The 8,125-nt window shown below is 38.1% G+C and overlaps 2 pseudogenes; both read right to left on the minus strand.

Annotated features, from left to right (window-relative positions):
* Positions 1–1,083: 1,083 nt before the first annotated feature.
* LOC132305945 (small nucleolar RNA R71) lies at positions 1,084–1,182 on the minus strand (annotated as a pseudogene).
* Positions 1,183–6,056: 4,874 nt separating this feature from the next.
* LOC132305877 (small nucleolar RNA R71) lies at positions 6,057–6,155 on the minus strand (annotated as a pseudogene).
* Between the last annotated feature and the right edge of the window lie 1,970 nt (positions 6,156–8,125).

Genomic DNA, 8,125 nt, shown 5'->3' on the forward strand with positions numbered 1-8,125 from the left:
TTTTTGGTTACTTATTGTGTTGTTCTTACTTAACTAGGTGCATTGTTGGAGAGGAAGCAAACAAAAGAGCATTCAAGCTAAGCAAGCAAGGAAAAAAGCTAAAAATTCTAAAAATTTGCTAAGCTAAGCTTTAAATTTGGAGTTAAAGTGCTAAAGGACCTTTGTGAGACTTTCTTTACTCAATACCATAGTTAAATCGTCGGCCCGCGTGGAGGCTTATTTTTATTTGTTCTTGCATCATTGTTGTTAAAGCATGGGAGTATGAATTAAGCGTTTGTGGAAAAAGTTTGATTGCATTGTTGTGAAGGCATAGTGTTTGTCAATCTTTGTATTTGTTGTGTTTTGTATTGTGCATGCATGGACGTCGTTCATTGAGACCAACTCTTGTCCCTCTTGATTTGTATCTTGAATCCATCGTTAGAAATCCTAAGGGAAGAGGAAGTTCAAAATAAAGCAATCTATTAATGGATGACCATAATAATGATCATGTGACCTTGGTCACATAGACCAACAAGGTATCCTTCATCCCAATGTACACAATGAGAACATACAAGTACCATTAGGCATGCCTAGGCCATACATTCACCAACCACTACAACAACAAGGCCAAGTTCCATATGGATTGCCAAGGCCAATGTATGCCCCACAACCTCCCATCATCAATCAAGGAATTCAAAACCAAGGTCTTCATGCTGCACCTCAAGTAGCTAATCCACCTCTTGCTTTAAGAGACCATTATGTGCCTAACGAGTATAATGCACCAACATGCATTCAATTGCCTCCATTTAGAGCACATCATTATGAAATTAATCCACAAACCATTCCAATGCTTCCTAACTATCATGGACTTCCAAGTGAAGAACCTTACAAGCATTTGGGTGAGTTTCTTGAAGTACGTTCCACCGTAAAATATACGGACATACTGGAAGAGGTTTTAAGACTCAAAATTTTTCCATTCACCTTAAAAGACAAGGCAAAGTATTGGTTTAACAATCTTAGGCCTTTTTCAATCACTTCTTGGGCAAAAATGCAATAAGAGTTCTTGAAGAAGTACTATCCGATTTCAAAGACCAATGCCATGAGAACCTCAATTCGAGAATTTTCACATGGGGATGGAGAAACGTTTCATGAGGTATGGGAATGCTTCAATGAATTGCTTAGGAAGTGTCCACATCATGACATGCCCAAATGGCAATTAGTTCAATATTTCTTTGAGAGCTTATCGGACAACTATAAGGGTGTGGTTGATGCTTCCATGGGTGGCTCATACATTAATAGGCATGAGGATGACGTGTGGCGTCTTTATGAGAGCATGAGTGAAAATTCTTTGTATAGAACGCTATCATCCAAGAATGGTAGAAATTCATAAGATAGGAAGAGTGTTGGCTTACATCAAGTCGACCATTCAAATGAAATAGCCGCCGAAATGAAGTCTTTAGCTCAAAGGTTTGATCAATTTTTTATTAACCAAAACTCGGCGAACCAAGTATCTTCTTTCCCTAACCATTCTCATCGTGCATTAAATGAAACATGTATGACTTATTGTAGTGTTCTTCATTCTACTTCTCATTGTCCTCACGGATAAGTGCAAAATGAACCTAATGAACAAGTCAATGCGGCTTTTGTGAACCAAAGGAACAATCCTTATGGCACTCACTATAATCCAAGTTGGAGGAATCATCCGAATTTCTCTTGGAAAAACCAAGGAGAGGGCTCAAACCCTTCCCAAGGTGGTTTTCACGGGAAGTACATTCCACCTCCACTTCAAAACCAAGGATCCCAAGGTTATAGACTTTATCAATCACAAGTGAATCAATTTACTAATTCTCATTTTCCCAACCAATCTTATTCCCAAGGAAATACTAGAAGTCCCGTCTTCGAAGAAAAAGTTTTGAATGCTTTGGGCACTTTAGAGGCTAACACACAATTGCTTCATTCTCACTCTCAATCTATTGCGAAGCTAAAAACCCAAGTAGGGCAAATAGCAAGCACTCTCAATGCAAGAGAGAAGGGAAAGATGCCTATTAATGCCCCACCTAAGCAACAATGTGTTGTGGAAACCCATTCCTCATCGGAAGGCCACACCATTGAACATGTTAATGCGGTGACTACCTTGCGGAGTGGTAGGATTATGGACAATCAAGTTGGAATGTCCAATGAAGAGAGTGAACCGGTGCAACCTCAAGTTCTCACATGTCCCGTTTCACATCCCATTCCTCCTTTATTGCATATACATGATCTTGTGAATGAGAAAGTTTTGAAAAATGTGCTTGAAAAAGAAGTTTTGAAAAATGATTTGAAACAAAGTGATTTAAAAACTTCTTGTGTTGAAGAGAGTTCAAAAGAAAATTCTGAAAAAGTGTTTGAACCAAAAATTCCATTTCTGGATGCCTTAAAAGGATCCATTTCAAAAGATAAGCAAAAGGAAAAAATCAATGAAATTATGGAAATGTTTAGGCAAGTGAAAGTTAATTTTCCACTATTGAATGCAATCAAGAAAATTTCGGCTTATGCCAAATTCTTAAAAGACTTGTGCACCCAAAAGCGGAAGAACAAAAGCCAAGCACCAAGAAAAGTGATTTTGACCGAGCAAGTAAGCTCAATTTTGCAACATAACACTCTTCCAAAGTTTATGGACCCCGGTTCACCCACTACATCATGCATTATTGGTGATCATATCATTAATCGGGCACTTCTTGACTTAGGAGCAAGTGTTAACCTTCTTCCATACTCGGTTTATGTCAAATTGGGCCTAAGTGAATTGAAACCGACGTCGGTAGTTTTGCAACTTGCCGACCGATCCATTGGGTATAATCGAGGATGTTTTAATTAAGATTGAGAAATTCTTCTTTCCCGTTGATTTCGTTGTCATAGACACGGAACCGGTCCCTAATCCCGAGAGCCAAATTCCCATTATCCTTGGCCGTCCTTTTTTGGCAACCGCTGATGAGCACTGAAAAGTGCGTATTTAAACCCCTTAAGCTTAGGCATTCTAGTACCTTTATCTATCTTACTTTACCATTTTAGATTGATTTCATATTATTTTCATTTTCAGGCACTTATCCCAAAAATAAGCTAACTCAGCCAAATAAGAGCTTAATTGAAGCAATTCTGGGATTAATCAAAGGAAAGAGCAAAGTGGAGAAAGAAGGAAGCAAATGAAGCCAAAGATGGCAAGCAGCAAAGTTCGATTGATCCAAGTTCGAGGTTCGATCGATCGAACAATGATCGATCTCAGCACTTCAAGATAGATCCAAGCCTTGACCCAAAAGCATAAAGTTCCAAAAGTTTGATCGATCCAACACCATCCTTCGATCGATTGAACTCTTTTGTCCTTTTTTAAATGATTGATCCTATCCATAGCTGTAGCACCCACTAACCACTTTTGTCCATTTTCCATAAATATCTCCCATAAATATCTCGGATTTGTTTTTTTCCAAAAAGCTTAGCCAGATGGATCGATCCAGCCTAAGTTTGATCGATCTCACTTACTTTCGATCGATCGAACTTCCTCCAGTGCGAAAAAGTTAAAATTCCATCTCATTGAAATTGTCCTTTATCCAATCATTAGGGAATATTGTGTGCATGACCCCAACTCATTTTGGGTGTCATTTTGACCTACCTATATAAGGATAAGGATTGCTTTTTCAAGGGGAGCCAACATTACTTTCATATCATCTCTTGGAGAGGAAGCTTAGAGGAGGAAAAGGCTAGAGACACCATTGGAGACTCTTCATCAACAAGGAGCATATTTCAACTATGGAGTTAGCCCTTGAGGGTTGGAGCATCATCACCATGAGTGGCTAGACATCCTCTTGGGGCTAGAGTTAGCCCCAAGCATGCTTTCTATATCTTAATCTTGTGTATTATTGAGGGATTAGTGTTATAAATAGATCTTGTTTATTTAATGATTTATGTGGTTTAATGCTTCCAATTGGTCATTTCATTCTATCCATATGTCTATGCATGCTAGAATAGATGATCATGTGCTTATCTCTAGATTTTGTATTATTGATGCATGTCTATGTGTATTGATGCTATAAATTTAGAGATTGTCAAAACATTGTGCTTAAAAGAATGCTTTTGTGATTCTCTTGATGGTTCATGCTTATCTCTTGATGGATTGTGCCTCTCCCCTAGTTTATTTTCATGCTAGTAGTATAGATGTAGTGTAGTTGTAGCGTAGTGTTAAATAGGAGGACAATCTGTGCTTGTTGTTTGATGATCCAAGCTTTTGAATGCAATTAGCATATGTCTCTATCCTTGTGTTGTATTTAGATTGTGAGCTTAATAAAAGGATTAATGACTTGTTTTGATTTATTGTGCCTTTCACATGTTGTTTAGACAATATATGCTTCATAGCTTGAATATATTGTGCCTTTCATATGATGTTTTGACAATACATGCTTAACTAGTCATCCTTGCTTATTGAATCAACCAAATACACACACACCAATATTGCAACCCACTATTTTCCCTCATTAATCACTTGTCAATGATATAGAAATGCATTGCTTGGTAGTGATCTCTAAACCCTAAGATCTCTTTCTCTCTCTCTCACTTACTCTTAATTGCACATTTTTGCTATTACTTAGTTTAATTTAGTTTCTCTTTAATCAACCAATCAACCAATTGTTTGATCACTCGACCTACTAGCCCTAATTGTGATTCCAAGACATTGCTCGATCCTCACAGTCCCTTAGGACGATCTTTACTCACTCTTGCTACGTTAGTAGTAGTGTTGGTAGTGATTTTTATAAATTTAAACTTGACCTAAAAAGGCTTTTCTTGAACCGCACATTCACTATACATCAATTTGGCGTATAAGGAACGGCCGTCGTCAGATTTTGGCGCCGTTGCCGGGGACTTGTTGATTAGATTTGGCAACGTTGGATTTATGGAATTGATTAGGATTAGTACTCTTTTGATCGTGATTTTATTTCATTTTTATTTTTCTTTTTGGTTACTTATTGTGTTGTTCTTATTTAACAAGGTGCATTGTTGGAGAAAAAGCAAGCAAAGGAGCCATTGAGCATTCAATTCAAGCAAGCAAAGAAAGGAAAAATGCTAAAAACTTAAAAAAAAATTTGCTAAGCTAAGCTTTAAAATTTGGAGTTGAAGTGCTAAAGGACCTTTGTGAGATTTTCTTTACTCAATCCCTTAGTTAAATCATCGGCCCGCGTAGAGGCTTATTTTTTATTGTTTTGCATCATTGAGTTAAAGTATGGGAGTATGAATTTAATGTTTGTGGAAGAAGTCTAATTGCATTGTTGTTAAGGTATAGTGTTTGTCATTCTTTGTGTTTGTTGTGTTTTGTATTGTCCATGCATGGGCATCGTTCATTGAGACCAACTCTTTCCCTCTTGATTTGCATCTTGAATCCATCGTTAGAAATCCTAGGGGAAGAGGAAGTTCAAATAGAGCCAATCTTTCAATGGATGACCATAATGATAATCATGTTGAGGACATTAGTCACATAGACCAACAAGGTATCCTTCATCCCAATGTGCACAATGAGAACATACAAGTACCATTAGGCATGCATAGGCCATTCATTCACCAACCACCACAACAACAAGGCCAAGTTCCATATGGAATGCCAAGGCCAATGTATGCTCTACAACCTTACGTCAACAATCAAGGAATTCAAAACCAAGGTGCTCATGTTGCACCTCAAGTAGCTAATCCACCTCTTGCTTTAAGAGATCACTATGTGCCTAATGAATACAATGCACCTACATGCATCCAATTGCCTCCATTTAGAGCACATCATTATGAAATTAAGCCACAACCATTCAAATGCTTCCTCACTATCATGGACTTCCAAGTGAAGAACCCTACAAGCATTTGGATGAGTTTCTTGAAGTATGTTCCACCGTAAAATATACGGACATGCCGGAAGAGGTTTTAAGACACAAACTTCTTCCATTCACCTTAAAAGACAAGGCAAAGTATTGGTTTAACAATCTTAGGCCTTTTTCAATCACTTCTTGGGCAGAAATGCAACAAGAGTTCTTGAAGAAGTACTATCCGGTTTCTAAGACCAATGCCATAAGGACCTCAATTTGAGAATTTTCATATGGGGATGGAGAAACGTTTCATGAGGCATGGGAACGCTTCAATGAATTGCTTAGGAAGTGTCCACATCATGACATGCCCAAATGGCAATTAGTTCAATACTTCTTTGAGAGCTTATCGGACAACTATAAGGGTACAGTTGATGCTTCCATGGGTGGCTCTTACATTGATAGGCATGAGGATGACATGTGGCATCTCTATGAAAGTATGAGTGAAAATTCTTTGCATAGAACACTATCATCCAAGAATGGTAGAAATTCACAAGGTAGGAAGAGGGTTGGCTTACATCAAGTCGAACATTCAAATGAAATAGCCGCCGAAATGAAGTCTTTGTCTCAAAGGTTTGATTAATTTTTGATTAACTAAAACTCGGCAAACCAAGTATCTTCCTTCCCTAACCATTCTTATCGTGCATCAAATGAAACATGTATGACTTCTTCTAGTGTTCTTCATTCTACTTCTCATTATCCTCGCGGACAAGTGCAAAGTGAACCTAATAAACAAGTCAATGCGGCTTTTGTGAACCAAGGGAACAATCCTTATGGTACTCATTATAATCCAAGTTGGAGGAATCATCCGAATTTCTCTTGGAAAAACCAAGGAGAGGGCTCAAACCCTTCCCAAGGCGGTTTTTAAGGGAAGTACATTCCACCTCCACTTCAAAACCAAGGATCCCAAGGTTATAGACCCTATCAATCACAAGGGAATCAATTTGCTAATTCTCATTTTCCCAACCAATCCTATTCCCAAGGTAATACTAGAAGTCCCGCCTTTGAAGAGAATGTTTTGAATGCTTTGGGCACTTTAAAGGCTAACACACAATTGCTTCATTCTCACTCTCAATCTATTGCAAAGATAGAAACCCAAGTAGGGCAAATAGCAAGCACTCTCAATGCAAAAGAGAAGGGAAAGAATCCTATAAACGCCCCACCTAAGCAACAATGTGTTGTGGAAACCCATTCCTTGTCGGAAGGCCATGCCATTGAACATGTTAATGCAGTGACTACCTTGCGGAGTGGTAGGATTGTGAACAATCGAGTTGGAGTGTCTAATGAAGAGAGTGAACTGGTGCAACCTCAAGTTGTCACCCGTCCCGTTTCACATCCCATTCCTCCTTCATTGCATACACATGACCTTGTAGATGAGAAAGTCTTAAAAGATGTGTTTGAAAAAGAAGTTTTGAAAAAGGATGTTGAAAAGGTTTTATTGAAAAATGATTTGAAAACTTTTTTTGTTGAAGAGAGTTCAAAAGAAAATTTTAAAAAAGTGTTTGAACCAAAGGTTCCATTTCCGGATGCCTTAAAAGGATCAATTTCAAAAGACAAGCAAAAGGCAAAAACCAATGAAATCATGGAAATGTTTAGGCAAGTGAAAGTTAATCTTCCACTATTGGATACAATCAAGCAAATTTCGGCTTATGCCAAATTCTTGAAAGACTTGTGCACCCAAAAGCGGAAGAACAAGAGCCAAGCACCAAGAAAAGTGGTTTTGACCGAGCAAGTAAGCTCAATTTTGCAACATAACGCTCTTCTAAAGTTTAAGGACCCCAGTTCACCCACTACATCATGCATTATTGGTGATCATATCATTAATCGGGCGCTTCTTGACTTAGGAGCAAGTGTTAATCTTCTTCCATACTTGGTTTATGCCAAATTAGGCTTAGGTGAATTGAAACCGAAGTCGGTAGTTTTGTAACTTGCCGACCAATCCATTAAGAAGCCTAGGGGTATAATTGAGGATGTTTTGATAAGGATTGACAAATTCTTCTTCCCAGTTGATTTCGTTGTCATAGACACGGAACCGGTACCCAATCCTAAGAGTCAAATTCCCGTTATATGATAAGCGCCGAATATTGCATAATCAAGCACCACTTCTTGCATTAATTAAGTCCATTATTAGAGGATAATGTGAAGTTTTAATTCAATTGTGTATTTTCTTTCGGATTTCAGGTTTTGTGCCTGAGAGTGATCAAAGAAACGGTTTTGACATCATTTGTGTTGAATTGCAAGCGCCGTGTCGGGGAATCACCTTTTTTATTAAGCCTCTT

The sequence above is a fragment of the Cornus florida genome, unplaced genomic scaffold (genome assembly GCF_030987335.1).
Source record: "Cornus florida cultivar Cherokee Brave unplaced genomic scaffold, ASM3098733v1 CherokeeBrave_3.0.0_Hap2_Chr04, whole genome shotgun sequence".
NCBI lineage: Eukaryota > Viridiplantae > Streptophyta > Magnoliopsida > Cornales > Cornaceae > Cornus > Cornus florida.